Genomic DNA, 21266 nt, shown 5'->3' on the forward strand with positions numbered 1-21266 from the left:
TCCATCTCTCGCTTCCAGTTTTTTCCAGCCTGTTTGACTCAGTGCCTTCATTTTTAAATGGCAGCGTCGTCTCCCAGCCTCCCATGCCCATAGAAGGCCTACTCCCACACGCCGGCCTCGGGCGTCATCTCTACCGCCACCTGCTGGTAGCTTTCTTAAATGACACGCCAGGCATATCTCCCCTACTCCGGTACTCGAACTTAGACGAAGACCCTAGCGGAGGAACCAGCACTTAATTATTGTGTACAACAGGATTTTCAGAGGGTTTAAATCACCTGACTGATCCGAGTCAACCGTCGATGTGAGTCGCGCATGCGCAAGCGTTAACGCTTTACCCAGCTTTATTACATCAGGAAAATAGAGGCAGGGGTTATTACTTTCGGTTCGTCCAGTGTTCCTCCATTTCTCCTGAGCCGAGACCAGCAGGGAATGGTTTGTTGACTTGTGAAATGTGACCCCTGTCTTGTTCCAGGACTCATGCCCCTGAGACCACGGGAGGAAGACATCGGTGATGAGACAGGTGTCCAAGGCTGGGGTGAGACATGTGGGGAGCTCAGCGGCAGACAGCGGAGCTTATCCAGTATCAAGGGCTGATGCGCAAGCCCGGAACACGTCCCGTCAAGCCGCACAGGTTTGGTGACGGCGTTCCTGGTGCATGTAGGGGGCGTGGCGAGGCAAGAGGGTGTGGCAGGGAAACCCTGTATTGTAACCGGTTATTTTCTTGCCCGGTGCGGGATTCGTTACGGGTCTACTGCGCCACAAGGTGACGTCACTAACCGCTCGGCTAAAGGGTCAGACCCGTTAGCTAGGGGCTAACGTGTCGTATTAGTAGTTTACAGTCGTCACCCTCCCCGGAAGCGCGCCCTCGCGCTTTGTTCTTCCCGCGCTCCGAAGAGACTTCTGAGGATCCGCACACTTCCGGATCCCACCGCTGCCACCAGTGTAACCGAGGGTTTGTAGATGTCGCCTGTACTGTATAAAACTATAAAATAACAAATACGGAGGCTCCACTTTCACACGAGGACCATTTTATTTGGATTCTTCCCCCAACAGAACTCCACAGCAACAACACTGCGTACAGCACTTCCGCTCTCTCTTCAGCCTTCAAAACAAGAGCTCAAGGCGTATACTCTGGCAACAGCTTATAACAGGAACTTAAAATCACTAACAGGCAAGTCCAGAAAAATAGGTTACAGTATCACTATGACTGACTAAATTTCATCAATGAAGTCACCACTGAATCCTAGGTACCCTCCGATCAACCCTCACTGACAAAGCAGAGGTTAAACCCACAGACGTGTGTGTATTACACAGGAAAACCTGAGTGTTAGTTTAACTCGGCGTTAGATTCACACTCAGGAAGTTAAATTAACACTCGGGATTTTATTGTGTACAAGCTAAACGTGTAATTGCTCTTAATTGGAAAAGTGTTAATGGTGCAAGAATCAGAAAGCGGATTAAAGAAATGGCTTCAAACATGTCAGTGGAAAAGATACCATATATTGTTAAACCTAAACAAAATGTTTTTGGTGATATCTGGACACAAATAAATGTGTCTCTGTTGTTTTGGAATTTTCCTCCCCAACTGCATGCGGCCAATTGCCGGCAGCCGTGCCAACATGTACCCTGGCTCTGCCAAATGACGGAAGCTGCGCAGGTGTGCGCTTGGCTAGTACTTGGATGGAAGATCTCCCGGGAAAACTGAGTTGCTGCCGGAAGTGGTGTGGGTGGGCCAGTAGGGGGCAGTCTTCCTTCTGGTCCTAATAAAAACAACAAATATCAGATCCCAGTGCCCCGGTGCAGTGAAGGGGACACTGTGCGGTAGGAGATGCCGTCCTTCGGATGAGACGTTAAACCGAGATCCTGACTCACTGTGGTCATTAAAGATCCCATGGCACTTACCACAAAGAGTAGGGGGTTCCTGGTGTCCTGGAAAATGTATTATTATTACCCCACTCTTCTGAGCCAAGCCAGTCACTGCTCTACCCCCTCTGCCGAGCCGGGGAGGGCTTCAGACTACCACATGCCTCCTCCGATACATGTGGAGTCGCCAGCTGCTTCTGTTCGCCGTGGTGCGTTTCTCACCATCATTCAGTTTGCTGATGACACAGTCATGGTCAGCCGGATCTTAGTCAATAAAGAGGCGGCCTGTCTGGAGGAGCTGGCAGGTCTGTTGCAGTGCTGCCGGGCCAACCATCTCTCCCTGAATGTCGGGAAAAGTAAAGAGCTGATCGTGGACTATGTCATGAAGCATCAGAGGTCTTGCACCCTACTGGAAATCGGCATGACTCCAGTGGAGAGGGTGAGCAGCTTTGTATGCACATTACCGAGAACTTAACATGGACTACACATATTGACATGGTGACAACAACATCAAGACGGTGTCTGTATCACCTCAGACAGCTGAGGGAATTTAAGTTCTCACAGAAAGTCCTGCTACCTTCTACTCTGCTGCAGTGCAGAGCATTCTGATGGGGAGCTTAACTGCCTGGTATGGGAACAGCTCCTCCCAGGGCAGGAAGGCCCTGCAGAGGATTGTGCGACGGGTTGAGTGCATTATGGGTACTAAGCTGCCCTCCCTGCAGAGCATAAACAACAGGAGGTGTGTAAACAGAACTAGAAGGATGGTAAAGGACCCCTATCAGACCTGCAATGGATTGTTTCTGCGACTGCAATCAGGCAAGCGCCTGCGCGGCCACAAATCACGCACCTAGAGACTGAGGAGGAGGTTCCTCCCACAGGCTAGCAGAGCCTTGAACAATAAACTCTAAAGGACAATATATGTGTAAGTATACAAGTACTGTTGTCACTTTATTCGCGCTGTTCTTTTAACCGTGTTGATTTTTATTTATTTATTTGCATATTCTGTATATTTCCTGTATATCTTGGCTTATTTTTGTATATTTACATGTGGTATATTTTGCTTAAAGCTTAGCTGTTTATGAATTCTTGTACTTGCATTGTGCACTGCCTGGGATTTTGATGCAACAGCATTTCCCTTTACGTACTTGTATGTGACAAATAAAAATCTCTTGACTCTCTTTCCCCCCATGAAGCATTGGCAAACTTCCATCCAGTCTGTCCATGCTGATGCTCAGATGCTGGTCCACACTTGTGTTTCGTGAAGTTATTGCAATGTCCTTTTTTCGGGCCTGCCACGTGGTAGCACTGAAAACCCTCGGCTGGTTCAAAATGCTGCAGCTAGAATATTAACCAAACCATAAAGTTTGACGATATCACGTCGATTCTGACCTCCCGTCATGACTCTCTGCTCATGCTCCACCTGACTTTAAAGTGTAACTTTAACTTATGAAATACTTAGTGGGTTTCTCCCCTCATATCAGATCTCACACAGCCTTATCTGCCTTTTCTTGCCCTCCGTTCTCAAAGTGCACGCCTCCTCTGTGTCCACTGTTAACAAGAAGTCTGCAGGCCACAGAGGCCTCCCTTATCGCGCCTCCTTTCTTTGGAATAGTCTCCCAGCCACCACCAGAGGATCTGACTCTGTGGACTCTTTACGGTCTCAGCTGAAAACCCTTCTCTTCTCATCAACTTTCCGCTAGTCGGTTTATCTTTTTGATAGCTGTGACAAAGCGTCCTTCTGAGCATCGTCACAACTATCCCGTTATGGGCTCTCAGTCTCGGTGCATTTACACCTGCAGGTCTTGGCAGTAACCCCTTGGTTTTGTCCTGCAGATGAGAATCTCCCTAAACTTGACGAAAGCATCGCACCTTGGTCCCCTTCTGTTTGTATCTCTGAGCATGTGTGCCCACATAGTGTGTCTGTCCCCCTCCTCTCAAATTCAAATTCAAATTCAGATGCAGTGTGCTTTATTGGCATGGCCATAACAAACTGCAGTACTGCCAAAGCATTGTACACAGACAGCTATACATGACCGTGTAAAGATCTACATGCAGGAAGAGGACAAAACATACACATGTAATACATGAATAAAAGGAGGGTCAGTTAAAACTGAGGCCTGGTGTAGGTCAGCAGGTCACTCTGGTTCCCTCACGTGGTGGCAGCAGAGACAAACTGTGCTGCCACAACACAACTTTCTTTCATTCCCCCAGAATCATTTTTACTTTTACGTTATCTGATTTGATAAATTGTGAGTGTTTATTAATGAATTTTGGGAAAGTGTGTTCCCTGATCAGTGTAAACGTTGGGCACTGTGTGAGGAGGTGCTGCTGTGTCTCTGCAGCACCTCCTCCACCCTGTTGGCACCACAGCTCCTCTTTTGGCAGCCATGTTTTCTCCTATCTGCCTGTCTCTATGGCCAGGCTATGAGCCTCAGTCTGTACTGTGTTAACATGTGTCTGTGTTTTTATGGCCAGGCTATGAGTCTCAGTCTGTACTGTGTTACCATGTGTCTGTGTTTCTATGGCCAGGCTATGAGTCTCAGTCTGTACTGTGTTACCATGTGTCTGTGTTTCTATGGCCAGGCTATGAGTCTCAGTCTGTACTGTGTTAACATGTGTCTGTGTCTCTATGGCCAGGCTATGAGTCTCAGTCTGTACTGTGTTAAAATGTGTCTGTGTCTCTATGGCCAGGCTATGAGCCTCAGTCTGTACTGTGTTACCATGTGTCTGTGTCTCTATGGCCAGGCTATGAGCCTCAGTCTGTACTGTGTTACCATGTGTCTGTGTTTCTATGGCCAGGCTATGAGCCTCAGTCTGTACTGTGTTACCATGTGTCTGTGTCTCTATGGCCAGGCTATGAGCCTCAGTCTGTACTGTGTTACCATGTGTCTGTGTTTCTATGGCCAGGCTATGAGCCTCAGTCTGTACTGTGTTACCATGTGTCTGTGTTTCTATGGCCAGGCTATGAGTCTCAGTCTGTACTGTGTTACCATGTGTCTGTGTCTCTATGGCCAGGCTATGAGTCTCAGTCTGTACTGTGTTACCATGTGTCTGTGTCTCTATGGCCAGGCTATGAGTCTCAGTCTGTACTGTGTTACCATGTGTCTGTGTCTCTATGGCCAGGCTATGAGCCTCAGTCTGTACTGTGTTACCATGTGTCTGTGTCTCTATGGCCAGGCTATGAGTCTCAGTCTGTACTGTGTTACCATGTGTCTGTGTTTCTATGGCCAGGCTATGAGTCTCAGTCTGTACTGTGTTACCATGTGTCTGTGTTTCTATGGCCAGGCTATGAGCCTCAGTCTGTACTGTGTTACCATGTGTCTGTGTTTCTATGGCCAGGCTATGAGCCTCAGTCTGTACTGTGTTACCATGTGTCTGTGTTTCTATGGCCAGGCTATGAGTCTCAGTCTGTACTGTGTTAAAATGTGTCTGTGTCTCTATGGCCAGGCTATGAGCCTCAGTCTGTACTGTGTTACCATGTGTCTGTGTCTCTATGGCCAGGCTATGAGCCTCAGTCTGTACTGTGTTACCATGTGTCTGTGTTTCTATGGCCAGGCTATGAGTCTCGGTCTGTACTGTGTTACCATGTGTCTGTGTCTCTATGGCCAGGCTATGAGTCTCAGTCTGTACTGTGTTACCATGTGTCTGTGTTTCTATGGCCAGGCTATGAGTCTCAGTCTGTACTGTGTTACCATGTGTCTGTGTTTCTATGGCCAGGCTATGAGCCCCAGTCTGTACTGTGTTACCATGTGTCTGTGTTTCTATGGTCAGGCTATGAGTCTCAGTCTGTACTGTGTTACCATGTGTCTGTGTTTCTATGGCCAGGCTATGAGCCTCAGTCTGTACTGTGTTACCATGTGTCTGTGTTTCTATGGCCAGGCTATGAGCCTCAGTCTGTACTGTGTTACCATGTGTCTGTGTCTCTATGGTCAGGCTATGAGCCTCAGTCTGTACTGTGTTACCATGTGTCTGTGTTTCTATGGCCAGGCTATGAGTCTCAGTCTGTACTGTGTTACCATGTGTCTGTGTTTCTATGGCCAGGCTATGAGCCTCAGTCTGTACTGTGTTACCATGTGTCTGTGTCTCTATGGCCAGGCTATGAGCCTCAGTCTGTACTGTGTTACCATGTGTCTGTGTTTCTATGGCCAGGCTATGAGCCTCAGTCTGTACTGTGTTACCATGTGTCTGTGTCTCTATGGCCAGGCTATGAGTCTCAGTCTGTACTGTGTTACCGTGTGTCTGTGTTTCTATGGCCAGGCTATGAGCCTCAGTCTGTACTGTGTTACCGTGTGTCTGTGTTTCTATGGTCAGGCTATGAGTCTCAGTCTGTACTGTGATACCATGTGTCTGTGTCTCTATGGCCAGGCTATGAGCCTCAGTCTGTACTGTGTTACCATGTGTCTGTGTTTCTATGGCCAGGCTATGAGCCTCAGTCTGTACTGTGTTACCATGTGTCTGTGTCTCTATGGCCAGGCTATGAGTCTCAGTCTGTACTGTGTTACCATGTGTCTGTGGCTCTATGGCCAGGCTATGAGTCTCAGTCTGTACTGTGTTACCATGTGTCTGTGTCTCTATGGCCAGGCTATGAGCCTCAGTCTGTACTGTGTTACCATGTGTCTGTGTTTCTATGGCCAGGCTATGAGCCTCAGTCTGTACTGTGTTACCATGTGTCTGTGTCTCTATGGCCAGGCTATGAGTCTCAGTCTGTACTGTGTTACCATGTGTCTGTGTTTCTATGGTCAGGCTATGAGTCTCAGTCTGTACTGTGTTACCATGTGTCTGTGTTTCTATGGTCAGGCTATGAGCCTCAGTCTGTACTGTGTTAAAATGTGTCTGTGTTTCTATGGTCAGGCTATGAGCCTCAGTCTGTACTGTGTTACCATGTGTCTGTGTTTCTATGGCCAGGCTATGAGTCTCAGTGTGTACTGTGTTACCATGTGTCTGTGTTTCTATGGCCAGGCTATAAGCCTCAGTCTGTACTGTGTTAACATGTGTCTGTGTTTCTATGGCCAGGCTATGAGCCTCAGTCTGTACTGTGTTACCATGTGTCTGTGTTTCTATGGCCAGGCTATGAGCCTCAGTCTGTACTGTGTTACCATGTGTCTGTGTTTCTATGGCCAGGCTATGAGTCTCAGTCTGTACTGTGTTACCATGTGTCTGTGTTTCTATGGCCAGGCTATGAGCCTCAGTCTGTACTGTGTTACCATGTGTCTGTGTTTCTATGGCCAGGCTATGAGCCTCAGTCTGTACTGTGTTACCATGTGTCTGTGTTTCTATGGCCAGGCTATGAGTCTCAGTCTGTACTGTGTTAAAATGTGTCTGTGTCTCTATGGCCAGGCTATGAGCCTCAGTCTGTACTGTGTTACCATGTGTCTGTGTCTCTATGGCCAGGCTATGAGCCTCAGTCTGTACTGTGTTACCATGTGTCTGTGTTTCTATGGCCAGGCTATGAGTCTCAGTCTGTACTGTGTTACCATGTGTCTGTGTCTCTATGGCCAGGCTATGAGCCTCAGTCTGTACTGTGTTACCATGTGTCTGTGTTTCTATGGCCAGGCTATGAGTCTCGGTCTGTACTGTGTTACCATGTGTCTGTGTCTCTATGGCCAGGCTATGAGTCTCAGTCTGTACTGTGTTACCATGTGTCTGTGTCTCTATGGCCAGGCTATGAGTCTCAGTCTGTACTGTGTTACCATGTGTCTGTGTTTCTATGGCCAGGCTATGAGTCTCAGTCTGTACTGTGTTACCATGTGTCTGTGTCTCTATGGCCAGGCTATGAGCCTCAGTCTGTACTGTGTTACCATGTGTCTGTGTCTCTATGGTCAGGCTATGAGCCTCAGTCTGTACTGTGTTACCATGTGTCTGTGTTTCTATGGCCAGGCTATGAGCCTCAGTCTGTACTATGTTACCATGTGTCTGTGTTTCTATGGCCAGGCTATGAGCCTCAGTCTGTACTATGTTACCATGTGTCTGTGTTTCTATGGTCAGGCTATGAGTCTCAGTCTGTACTGTGTTACCATGTGTCTGTGTTTCTATGGTCAGGCTATGAGTCTCAGTCTGTACTGTGTTACCATGTGTCTGTGTTTCTATGGCCAGGCTATGAGTCTCAGTCTGTACTGTGTTACCATGTGTCTGTGTTTCTATGGCCAGGCTATGAGCCTCAGTCTGTACTGTGTTACCATGTGTCTGTGTTTCTATGGTCAGGCTATGAGCCTCAGTCTGTACTGTGTTACCATGTGTCTGTGTTTCTATGGCCAGGCTATGAGTCTCAGTCTGTACTGTGTTACCATGTGTCTGTGTTTCTATGGCCAGGCTATGAGTCTCAGTCTGTACTGTGTTACCATGTGTCTGTGTTTCTATGGCCAGGCTATGAGTCTCAGTCTGTACTGTGTTACCATGTGTCTGTGTTTCTATGGCCAGGCTATGAGCCTCAGTCTGTACTGTGTTACCATGTGTCTGTGTTTCTATGGTCAGGCTATGAGCCTCAGTCTGTACTGTGTTACCATGTGTCTGTGTTTCTATGGCCAGGCTATGAGTCTCAGTCTGTACTGTGTTACCATGTGTCTGTGTTTCTATGGTCAGGCTATGAGCCTCAGTCTGTACTGTGTTACCATGTGTCTGTGTTTCTATGGCCAGGCTATGAGCCTCAGTCTGTACTGTGTTACCATGTGTCTGTGTTTCTATGGTCAGGCTATGAGTCTCAGTCTGTACTGTGTTACCGTGTGTCTGTGTTTCTATGGCCAGGCTATGAGTCTCAGTCTGTACTGTGTTACCATGTGTCTGTGTTTCTATGGCCAGGCTATGAGCCTCAGTCTGTACTGTGTTACCATGTGTCTGTGTCTCTATGGCCAGGCTATGAGCCTCAGTCTGTACTGTGTTACCATGTGTCTGTGTTTCTATGGCCAGGCTATGAGCCTCAGACTGTACTGTGTTACCATGTGTCTGTGTCTCTATGGCCAGGCTATGAGCCTCAGACTGTACTGTGTTACCATGTGTCTGTGTTTCTATGGCCAGGCTATGAGCCTCAGTCTGTACTGTGTTACCATGTGTCTGTGTTTCTATGGTCAGGCTATGAGTCTCAGTCTGTACTGTGTTACCGTGTGTCTGTGTTTCTATGGCCAGGCTATGAGCCTCAGTCTGTACTGTGTTACCGTGTGTCTGTGTTTCTATGGCCAGGCTATGAGTCTCAGTCTGTACTGTGTTACCATGTGTCTGTGTTTCTATGGCCAGGCTATGAGCCTCAGTCTGTACTGTGTTACCATGTGTCTGTGTTTCTATGGCCAGGCTATGAGCCTCAGTCTGTACTGTGTTACCATGTGTCTGTGTCTCTATGGCCAGGCTATGAGCCTCAGTCTGTACTGTGTTACCATGTGTCTGTGTTTCTATGGCCAGGCTATGAGCCTCAGTCCGTACTGTGTTACCATGTGTCTGTGTTTCTATGGCCAGGCTATGAGCCTCAGTCTGTACTGTGTTACCATGTGTCTGTGTCTCTATGGCCAGGCTATGAGTCTCAGTCTGTACTGTGTTACCATGTGTCTGTGTTTCTATGGCCAGGCTATGAGCCTCAGTCCGTACTGTGTTACCATGTGTCTGTGTTTCTATGGCCAGGCTATGAGCCTCAGTCTGTACTGTGTTACCATGTGTCTGTGTTTCTATGGCCAGGCTATGAGTCTCAGTCTGTACTGTGTTACCATGTGTCTGTGTTTCTATGGCCAGGCTATGAGCCTCAGTCTGTACTGTGTTACCGTGTGTCTGTGTTTCTATGGCCAGGCTATGAGCCTCAGTCTGTACTGTGTTACCATGTGTCTGTGTCTCTATGGCCAGGCTATGAGCCTCGGTCTGTACTGTGTTACCATGTGTCTGTGTTTCTATGGCCAGGCTATGAGTCTCGGTCTGTACTGTGTTACCATGTGTCTGTGTCTCTATGGCCAGGCTATGAGCCTCAGTCTGTACTGTGTTAACATGTGTCTGTGTTTAACATCAGTCACTGTGCTCAGGTAGGTTCCCACAGTGTTCTGTCTTTGCAGGGCCAGATAGCGTTGCATTTTACTTTTGTTGTGATCTTGTGTTCCAATAGGTGAGGTACTTTTGTGTCTGTTTTGTTATAATTTGGTTGACTCTGATAGTCTTGGCGTCAAACTGGTCCTGAGGCAGGACCAGCTGAGTGAGGTGATGTTTGTCTTTGCTCATCTCTTGGCTCTGCAGGACTTTGTGGTGGTAGGATCGGGGGTCACTTTCTTTAGATGAAGCCAATATTTAATTGATCGTTTTTGGATTTTCTCTAATAATGGAAATTGGCCCAATTCAGCTCTGCGGGAATTATTAGTTGTTGTGCTGTGCACCTGCAGGATGCTTTTACAAAATTCAGCGTGTGCATTTTCAGTTGGATGTTTTCCCCATTGTTCAAAGTATAGGTTTGTTTGTGGGCCCCACACTTCGCTTCCATAGAGCAGAATGGGTTCTATAACTGATTGAAGTAATTTGAGCCAAATTAAAATTGGAAACTGAATGTGAATTTGTCTTTTGATTGCATAAAATGCCCTGTGTGCTTTGTCTCTCAGTTCCTTGACTGCTGGGTTGAAATTTCCAGTGGAACTTTTTTCAAGTCTAAATAATTTATATTCCTAACAGTTTCTATTGTATGTGTTCCAATTGTAAAGTGATATTTGTTTCCCTGACATCTGGATCTTTTATGAAATATCATTTTTTTTGGTCGTCGGCACAGTGGCACAGTGGTTAGCACGGTCGCCTCACAGCAAGAAGGTCCTGGGTTCGAGCCTCAGGGTACCAACCTTGGTGAGTCGTCCCGGGTCGTCCTCTGTGTGGAGTTTGCATGTTCTCCCCGTGTCTGTGTGGGTTTCCTCTGGGGGCTCCGGTTTCCTCCCACAGTCCAGACATGTAGGGCATGTGAATCAGCCATACTGAATTGTCCCTAGGTATGAATGTGTGTGTGTGTGTGTGTGTGTGTGTGTGTGTGTGTGTGTGTGTGTGTGTGTGTGTGTGTGTGATGGCCTGGTGGCCTGTCCAGGGTGTCTCCCCGCCTGCTGCCCAGTGACTGCTAGGATAGGCTCCAGCATCCCCGCGACCTTGAGAGCAGGATAAGTGGTTCAGATAATGGATGGATAGATGTTTTGGTCTTTTGGATGTTAGTTGCTACGACCCAAGTCTGACAGTAACATTCAAGCATGTTCAGACTGTTGAAGTCCATCTTTTGTTGGACTTAACAGTATTAAATCATCTGCGTACAGCAAGAATTTAATCTCAGAGGTGTGAAGTGTAAGACCAGGTGCTGTGGACTGTTCCAACATGGTGGCCCATTCATTAATATAAATGTTGAAAAGGGCAGGTGACAAACAACAGCCTTGTCTCACCCCACATTCTTGAGAAATGAATGATGTTCTCTCGTGTCCAGTCTTGATGCTGCACATGTTGTTTGTATACATGGATTGTATGAAGTTGTATGTTTTACCCCTATGTCCCTTTGAAGTAGTTTGTAAATTAAATCAGTGCGTCGTATTGACTCAAATGTTTTTTTTAAGTCAATGAAACATGCAAATATTTTGTTCTTATTTTGATAAACGTATTTGTCAACCAGGGTGTGTAGGGTGTAAATATGGAAAATATGTAAATCTCTCTTCAAAGAACCACATCCAAGGATGTAAGGTAGCACTCACCCATTTCAGTTAGGCCAAAATGTTAGCATGCCAGGATAAATTGGTGGAAATGATGCACTGTCCCTGTCCTGTTTGAAACTGGTGAGTGCTACCCTACATCCTTGGATGTGTTTTTTTGAAGTATATGTTGTTTTGGGTTTAGCACCACAGCAAGGGTTTATTTTTGGGAAGGCGCATCCAACTCCTCCATTCCAATGTAAATCTCTCTCTCTCTCTCTGTCTGTCTGTCTCTCTCTCTTTGCCCCCCCCCCCTCTCTCTGTGTCTCTCTTTGTCCCCCCCCCTCCCCTGGTCACAGCTCCAGGCAAGGGCCGTGGTTCCTGGGCCCATCGGACGAAGCAGACCAAGCTCTCCCAGCCGATCCAACGCCAGCTCTCCCAGCCAGACACCCTCGACACACCTCCCCCGCACACCACACGACGACGCAGACGCAGACAAAAATACTGCACGGTTGACGCTGGGTGAGGCCGCCACCCGGTGAGGCCCCCGCCAGACCGCCTCGGTGTTTTCTCTCGGGTACGGCTCCGGGCAGGGCCATACAGCTCCACAAGGGCCGTAAGCTCTCTCAGCTGATCCAGCGCCAGCTCTCCCAGCCATCAAACAAAAAAAATAGACCGGTGAGGGGCGGGGAGGGGGACACACACGAAGACACAAATTTAGACGTAGACGCCGACAAAGACACTTCATGGTCGGCGCTGGGTGAGGCCGCTGTAAACACAAGTTCGCGCCACCATCTTCCCACCATTTACGTTTGTGATGCGTCCTGATGTCTCTTGGACACAGTCCCTCCCTCCTGCAGACGCATGCTATCGTTAGCGCTGTGCTTGTTTAGAACTGCTTTTGTACCATTTGTTTTAGTTATGACAACCTCGGCATCCCTCTCATCACTTCTCTCGTGTCCGTCATCTCTCTGTGTGGATGCTGGGCCAGTCTGCCTCGCCTCTGGTGTGCATGGGAAGTCTGTTGTGTCTGCAGGAACCCACTGGGCCAGTCTGCCTCGCCTCTGGTGTGCATAGGAAGTCTGTTGGGTCTGCAAGAACCCACTGGGCCAGTCTGCCTCGCCTCTGGTGTGCATGGGAAGTCTGTTGGGTCTGCAGGAACCCACTGGGCCAGTCTGCCTCGCCTCTGCTGTGCATGGGAAATCTGTTGTGTCTGCAGGATCCCACTGGGCCAGTCTGCCTCGCCTCTGCTGTGCATGGGAAGTCTGTTGTGTCTGCAGGAACCCACTGGGCCAGGCTGCCTCACCTCTGGTGTGCATGGGAAGTCTGTTGTGTCTGCAGGAAACTACTGGGCCAGTCGGCCTCGCCTCTAGTGTGCATAGGAAGTCTGTTGTGTCTGCAGGAACCCACTGGGCCAGGCTGCCTCACCTCTGCTGTGCATGGGAAGTCTGTTGTGTCTGCAGGAAACTACTGGGCCAGTCGGCCTCGCCTCTAGTGTGCATAGGAAGTCTGTTGTGTCTGCAGGAACCCACTGGGCCAGGCTGCCTCACCTCTGCTGTGCATGGGAAGTCTGTTGTGTCTGCAGGAACCCACTGGGCCAGTCTGCCTCGCCACTGGTGTGCATGGGAAGTCTGCTGTGTCTGCAGGAACCCACTGGGCCAGTCTGCCTCGCCTCTGGTGTGCATAGGAAATCTGTTGTGTCTGCAGGAACCCACTGGGCCAGTCTGCCTCGCCTCTGGTGTGCATGGGAAGTCTGTTGTGTCTGCAGGAACCCACTGGGCCAGTCTGCCTCACCACTGGTGTGCATGGTAAGTCTGTTGTGTCTGCAGGAACCCACTGGGCCAGTCTACCTCTCCTCTGGTGTGCATGGGAAGTCTGCTGTGTCTGCAGGAACCCACTGAGCAGAGCTGCTGACTGCATCTGTGGCTTCCTGACGGCGTCTTGGATGGACACACATCCACTAAATCTGCCTCACATTCTCTTTACAGCTCTATTACCCAGCACATGGACATGTGCTGCATGTCATGCAGTGACTTGGTGTATTCTACATCACCTGGCTTGAGTCAGCTGTGGTGTTGCATTATAATTCGGTTATTTTGATGTGTTTTGTGCATTTGATGCTGACTAATGTGTGTCTGTCTGGAAGAGGGATCCCTCCTCCGGTGCTCTTCCCGAGCTTTCTCTCACATTTCTTTTTTCCTGATAAGGTTTTTCTTGTGCAGTTTGTCCTCATTTGGGTGCGGGGTCCGAGCGTAGAGGGGGTCGTGAGCCGTACAAATAAGCCTGACTGTGTCAGTGCAGCTCATCCCCATACTCGGTAAATGAATTCTATACAGTGAATGACGGAGCAGCAAGTCAGCCATGTTCATGTTGCACCGGGAAACCAGTCAAGATGGATCGGCCTTCACTGGCTCCCATTGGCTCAACACGCACACACATAGAACATCTCCTATTGCCAACAGTCTCACACACACACACACACACACACACGCACACACATAGAACATCTCCTATTGCCAACAGTCTCACACACACACACACACACACACACACACACACACACACGCACACACATAGAACATCTCCTATTGCCAACAGTCTCTCACACACACACACATGCACACACATAGAACATCTCATATTGCCAACAGTCTCACAGACACACACACACACACACGCACACACATAGAACATCTCCTATTGCCAACAGTCTCTCTCTCACACACACACACACACACATGGAATATCTCATATTGCTAACAGTCTCACAGACACACACACACACACGCACTGTATACCTACAGATATGAACACAGAGGCACACACCTGCATGCATAAATACACTTACACACACACACACACACACACACACACACACACACACACACACCTATGCCTCTGTGTGCATGTACGTGCAAAACACACACACACACATACCTATGCCTCTGTGTGCATGTACGTGCAAAACACACACACACACACACACACACACACACACACACACACACACACACACACACACATATATATATACATACACACACACAATCGTGCTCTTGGCCGAATAGGGCAGCGCCGCTGGCAGCGTTTGTGCTGCTGCGGCGGCGGCGGCGGGCGGCGGCGGCGGGCAGCGGGCGGCGCGCCCAGATCCGGAGCGGGGAGGAGCAGGTGTACTGCTGTCAACAGAGCTCATAAATATACAGCCAGCTCCCCGAGACCGATCACACGTTTATGTCATCATATTAAAGACCCTCTGTCAGCAAACACTTTAAAGACCCCCCCGCCCCCCCCGGCGGAGGGGGGTCTTTACTCCTGTGCCAGCAGGTTGTGCCCGGACCGCCACGCGGCTCCGGGTGGGAAGATATACAGCACCGCGGTCCAATACAAACTAGTCATCCATTTAGTGACCAGGATGGAATGAAACAATCACACGCGGACTGGATCTGGTCTGGATCTGGTCCGGCTCTGGTCCGGCTCTGGTCCTGCTGCAGACACGGCACACTGGCGGTTCTGACAGGCTAACCGTGCAGATGACCGGCTCTTTTTAGCCGGCGTCCGAGCCACGTATCCTGTGCAAATATGTACACAACACTGACATATTTACCACTCTATGTGATGTTATTCTAGTGTCCCGTTTCGCCCACCCCACGACCTCTGACCCCCCGCTCCTCCGTGTCCAAATAAAGGCTGCAGACGGCTCCGCCGCTGTCCTGACTGGTTGTTTCATTTTCAAGCATTACCCAGCATGCCTTGCGTGTGCAAGAGCCGCGTTCCATCTGCTTGTTGCCGTGCTGCTCGCAGGGCGTCCATGTGTCCTGCGTGCTCAGAATAATCCCGAGCGTCTCCAATTACCCTCCTCCCGGGGAATGTCGGGTGTCACTTGGCGTCTGGATGTGATGATTCTGCTCCCGCGGTGTAAAAGGATAGTTACGCAGGGTTTCTGGCACGGGCTGCGCGCTGTGTTTTACAACTCAATCGCAGGAATATTTTATTCGCTGGGCCAAGCGGAATAATCAGAAATCTGGAGCCCCTCGATCTTTACTTCCGCCACTGCGACACCAGGTTTACCGGCGTCATAACGGGTCCTTTATGAAAGGATGGAGTTTCACCGGATCCGGGTTTACCGATTTTATCCAGTCTCACGGAACAGCCCGTACAGATTCACATGGTGTCACTACTTACTCTCTCTGTGTATGTCCCAGCTCATCAACCTGATAACCCTAGGGGTCAACTGTACCTCCTTGGGGTGTGGGGTGGTACTGCAGGTAAGTATGATATGAACAGGTAGTCAGTACACCACACCCTCTATCTTTACTTCCGCCACTTATACCACATCCCTCCCCCCTCGAGAGTAAACTACCCGGGTGAGCTTTAACCTCAAGTTACCTTTTCTCTTTCTAAACTGCTCACACACTGTACTGTAAAAGTAATGCAGAACTAAATAAAATGTTCAAAGTTAATTTCAACATTTCATATTATGACAATGTTTACCCGTGTGTTTTTTTTTTTACATATCATGCTTGAACACAGCACGAGAATGAACTGGGAAGGTGGGTAGACTACCAGCCTTCCAGTGGTTCCCAGGGTGCATTCTTGCTCTTGCTTGAGGGATCTCACCACTAACTTACCAAGTCTTTCCAGTAAGCAGGAGCCTGTCTTGTGCGCTCAGGGCGGCGCAGTACTGGTGGTGGGTCTGCTGTCACGTCTGGCGGGTCTGGAGGGTGAACCTCAGCTATCTCAGCAGGCTCAGAGACTTCCCCTTCCACTGAAGCAGGGACCGCCGAGTCTGCAGGCGAGGCCTCCGCTGCTTGCTCCGGCTCCTGAAGAGCGGCAGGCTTCTCTGTCACCTCCGGCATGGACGTCTCGCTCATTGTTGCGTGCCGTCTCCGGATTTGGTCGACGTGACGTCTCATGACGCGTCCATCTCCTGTCTGCACCGTGTAGGATACAGGTCCTGTGTTCTGCTCGACCACCGCTGGTGCCCACTTGGGCCCGTAGCTGTAGTTACGGATGTACACATCATCACCAGGAGAAAAGCTTCTCCACTTACTGTGTGTGTCATGTTGTTGCTTTTGTTTAAGTTTGTTTCTTACGTATCTTGGACTTCACATCAGGCAGTAGAAGATCCAGTGTTGAACGTAGTCTCCTGGACATCAGCATTTCCGCTGGTGACGAGCCAGTAGCGGTTTGCGGTGTGATTCTGTAATTGAACAGAAATCTGGCTATTTTTGTTTCTAAAGTGTCTCCTTTTATTTTCTTTATACCTTGTTTGAATGTCTGCACGGCTCTTTCGGCCAGGCCGTTTGATGCCGGGTGGAAGGGCGCGGAGGTCACGTGCTGTATGCCATTCTGTTTCAGGACCGTCTCAAACTCTTGGCTTGTGAAGCGAGTTCTGTTGTCAGATACAATCGTCTGGGGCAGCCCGTGCGTGCTAAAGCACTGTTTGAGCTTTTCGATAGTTGCTTGGCTTGTTGAGGTATTCGTTGGATACACGTCAATCCATTTGGAGTGTGCGTCTACAATGATAAGAAACATCTTACCTAGATGAGGGCCAGCATAATCAATGTGAAGTCTGTTCCAGCGTGTCTCAGGCCACTCCCAGGGGTGGAGAGGCGCTGCGGCTGGAGACGTCCTGTTTTCCTGACATGTGTGGCAGGACTGTACTTCCCTTTCAATGTTGGAGTCCATCCCTGGCCACCATATGTACGAACGTGCTAAGCCCTTCATTCTAGATATACCTGTGTGTGGGTGGGGTAGTGGTTTCAAGATGGCTTCCCTTCCCCTCTTCGGAACAACCACTCTCGCCCCCCAGAGTACGCATCCATCTTTCACACTCAGTTCCAGTCTTCTCTGACTGTAGGGTTTGTATGCCGTTTCCACCTCTTTTGGCCACCCTTTCAGACACCAAAGGAGAACTTGAGAGAGTGTCTCATCTTTCGCTGTCCCCTGCTTTACCTGTGCTGTTGTGATAGGTGGATCTTCCATCACATCCAGCATCAGGACTTGTTCTGTGTCGTCTTCCTCCTCTGTTTGTGGCAGCGCCAACCTGCTCAGTGCACCTGCCTTTGCGTGTCCCTTGCCGGGTTTGTGTATGATTTTGTACTCGTAAGCGCTCAGCAGTGTTGCCCACCTTTGCGCTCTTGGTGACCCCATCTGTGGCACTGGCTTCTTCTCATGCAAAAGTGACATTAGCAGTTTGTGGTCAGTGCTGATTGTGAATGTACGTCCATAGATGTATTTATGGAACCGCTTGATTCCGAACATGATGGCTAACCCCTCCTTATCGAGCTGCGAGTAGCGCTTCTCGGCTGGTGTCAGTGTGCGTGACATGAAGCCTAATGGCTTTTCACTTCCATCTCCCATGACATGTGACAGCACGGCGCCGACTTCGTATGGTGAGGCGTCGCATGCCAGCACCAAGTCCTTGTCTGCTGTTTAGTGACCCAGGACTTTGGCTGATTTCAGCAGCTGTTTGGACACACAGAAAGCGTCCTCCTGTTCCTTTTTGCCAGGCCCATGGAGCGTCTTTTCTTAACAGCCGGTGTAATGGAGCTAAACGTGTGGCAAGATTGGGGAGAAATTTGTTGTAGTAATTTAACAGGCCTAGGTACGCCTTAAGCTCGGTCACTGTGGTTGGCGGTGGGGCCTCCTCAATGGCTCTCACCTTACTGTGTACTGGGTGCAGACCATCAGCATTGATCCTGTGACCTAAGTATTCCACTTCGGCCTGTAAGAATGCACACTTGCGTCTGCGAAGTCGCAGACCGGCTTCTTCGAGTCGCCTGAGCACCTCGTCCAATGTGCTCAGGTGTTCGGATTCATCTCCCCGTCAATAATATGTCGTCTAAATAAACAGCTACCCCAGGCAGGCCTTGTTACAGGCTTTCCATCGTTCTCTGAAGCACCGCAGGTGCTGACGATACTCCGAACGCAAGCCTATTGTAGGTGAACAGGCCTCTGTGTGTTTTTATTGTTAGGTATTTCTTGGACTCGTCGTCCATGACGATCTGTTGAAAGGCGTGGCTTAAATCAAGCTTGGAGAACTGTTTCCCTCCTGCTAGTGTATTGAACAGGTCTTCGACGCGGGGAATAGGGTATTGCTCTAGAGAAGAGGCGCCGTTTACTGTTAGTTTGTAATCGCCACATATCCTAACTGAACCGTCCGGCTTCAGGACAGGTACAATGGGCGCCGCCCACTCAGCATACTTAACAGGCGCTATAATGCCCTCCTTCAGTAGTCTCTCTATCTCCTCTTCTACTTTCGCCCTCATGGCATACGGAACTGAGCGGGGCCTGTAAAACTTGGGACGGGCTTCAGCAGACACACGAGTTGTGGCTTTCATGCCTTCTAACATGCCAAGTTCTTGCTTGAAAACATCCTCATGCTTCATGAGCACTTGCGGTAATCTCTGTGTCTGTGTCCTCATATGCTTTATCTCATCCCACTTCAGCTTCAGGGCCTCTAGCCATCCTCTTCCTAACAAGCTAGGTCCAGTACCTTTCACCACCACTAGGGACAACGTCTTCCCCTGTAGCGTGTAGTTTACTTCCACTTCAGCCACTCCAACTACTTTAATTGTCTCTCCTGTGTATGATTTGAGTGAGAGTTTGGTTTGTTTTATTGACGGGCGTTGTTTTTCTTCCCACGTCTCATTAAACGTCATTTCATTCATGACGGTCACACTACACCCTGTGTCCATTTCAACATTTACTTTCTTCTTATTCACTTCCACGTTTACTTCAAATGGCTTTATTCTCTGTATGGACGTTTCTGTTTTCAGGCCAGCTAATGTAAATGCCTCTTCTTCTTGTTCTGAACTATCACTATCCTGCCTCCTACACTCACAGCCTACATTGTGTGATGGATGTGGACGCCGTGCGATTTCTCAGTGGGGCGCGGGGTGCACCTCCTCCCTTTCTGTTTCTACCAGCCTCGGCAATATGCCCAACTTTCCCACAAGAGTGACACTTGGCTTCTTTACACTTGCACTCCGCTGCACTGTGTTGCTTTCCACGACATCGGTAGCATCCTTCTCTCTCGTTTTCCAATCTCCTCCCTTTCTCTCTTTTCATACTGTGACATCCTGACGGTGGCTTTGCTTGCAGGTCTTGTGCATTTTTACTAGCGGCCTCTGCAGCCACGGCAATCTTGAATGCCCTCTCAAACGTGACGTCTGCTTCAGATAGTAAACGTCTTTGAATCCGATCATCATGAATCCCGCACACTAGACGGTCTCTTAACATCTCTTCCAGTGTAGCTCCAAAGGTACAACCATGAGCTAATAGTGTAACGTGCATGGATAAGAAGACACGCTTGCCGCTGGCTGGCGGGTCTGGACCCTTTAGTCTAGCGGTTAGCGATGCCTCCTGCGGTGCGGGCGATGCGGGTTCGCTTCCCGGCCGCGGCAGCTCCTGTGGTTGCGTTGTCCCCTGAATTCGCTACATATGCATGACGGTCTCGTTAGGCTGACGGAAACGGGGATCAAATGTATATCTCTGCACGATCTCCCTCGGTTTAGGGTTGAAGTGATCTCTCGTTAGAGTTGTTATCTCGTCGTAGGTTGTCGAGCTGGGCTTGGCTGGACTCACCAGGTTTCCTGTGAGCTTGTATGTGGCTGGTCCCGCCACGCTGATGAGGATAGCTCTCTGCTTCTCTCCGCCATCAATTTCACTTGCTTCAAAAAACTGGTCGAGAATCTCGCAGTACTCTTCCCATGTCCGCTCCTTTGCAGCAAATGCCGACAGGGTGCCTATCCTTGCCTCCATCTTTACGCTTCTGCTCGTTACTCCTCCGGCCCAGTTTAGCCCTGGCTAGTTCTCCGTACTTAGCACGTCTCCCTACCGTCCGCCACCTGAGCTCATCCAGTCGCATCCGCCTTCAGTCAGGCGCCTCCCCCCATCCATCCAGTATCCTCGTCGCCAATATGTGATAACGTGGTCTTTATGAAACGACGGAGTTGCGCTGGATCCGGGTTTACCGAGTTTATTCAGTCTCACGGAACAGCGTACAGATTCACATGTTGTCATTTCAGTTATCACTTACTCTCTGTGTATGTCTCAACTCATCAACTTGATAACCCTAGGGGTCAACAGTACCTCCTTAGGGTGCGGGGTGGTACTGCAGGTAAGTGTGCTATGAACAGGTAGTCAGTATACCACACCCTCTATCTTTACTTCCGCCACTGCAAAACCATTTTTATTGGTCCATCCGCGGACGACCACACTGGATGAGTTTCTCTCTGTGTTGCAGTGCATTATGGGATTTCTGCGTGCTGCCGTCAGTAGGTTGACGGGACAAAGGGGAAGTGCTTTCCCATGAACCCAAAGAATAAGAGTTGTGAATAATAATTCATGGCTTTTTTTTACAACCTCCATCTTATTTTAGTTTTTTTATTACTATACAGTTATGATCACATTTTACACCGTCTTCATTTAGTAGATTTTGGACACGTGACCACCGCTGGACAACGTTTAACTTGCATCAAAGTTAAAGTTATGACGTGAGATGTCCCGTATTATCAATGGTGGATGACGTCGCTGATCTACTTCCGGGTTCAGACTGCAGGAAGTAGCTGCCTGTACTTACCGTAGGTAGTAGTAACGTCCATAAACTAGCCGGCCAGCACCGTAGAGAAGTCATAGATAATGGACAGTCATAGACACAGTCTGACTGAGACACTAGAGGACGCTGTTGTTTAAACATTCCTGTTCACTTGTCCCATAAGGCCCCGCTGTAAAGCTGAGTCCGGCCGTGGTCCATGTCCAGCATCAGAACTGATATGTATGATGGAAAAT

General features: G+C 49.2%; 1 protein-coding gene and 1 pseudogene across 2 annotated transcripts in view; one reads left to right on the top strand and one right to left on the bottom strand.

Moving 5' to 3' along the window:
* The window catches only part of LOC130127530 (serine/threonine-protein kinase LMTK2-like), a 60696-nt gene that overhangs the window by 16336 nt on the left and 23094 nt on the right, over nucleotides 1–21266 (top strand). The window lies entirely within an intron of this gene.
* On the bottom strand, nucleotides 16091–19144 carry LOC130127859 (uncharacterized protein K02A2.6-like; annotated as a pseudogene).

This window comes from Lampris incognitus, chromosome 17 (assembly GCF_029633865.1).
Source record: "Lampris incognitus isolate fLamInc1 chromosome 17, fLamInc1.hap2, whole genome shotgun sequence".
Classification (NCBI taxonomy): domain Eukaryota; kingdom Metazoa; phylum Chordata; class Actinopteri; order Lampriformes; family Lampridae; genus Lampris; species Lampris incognitus.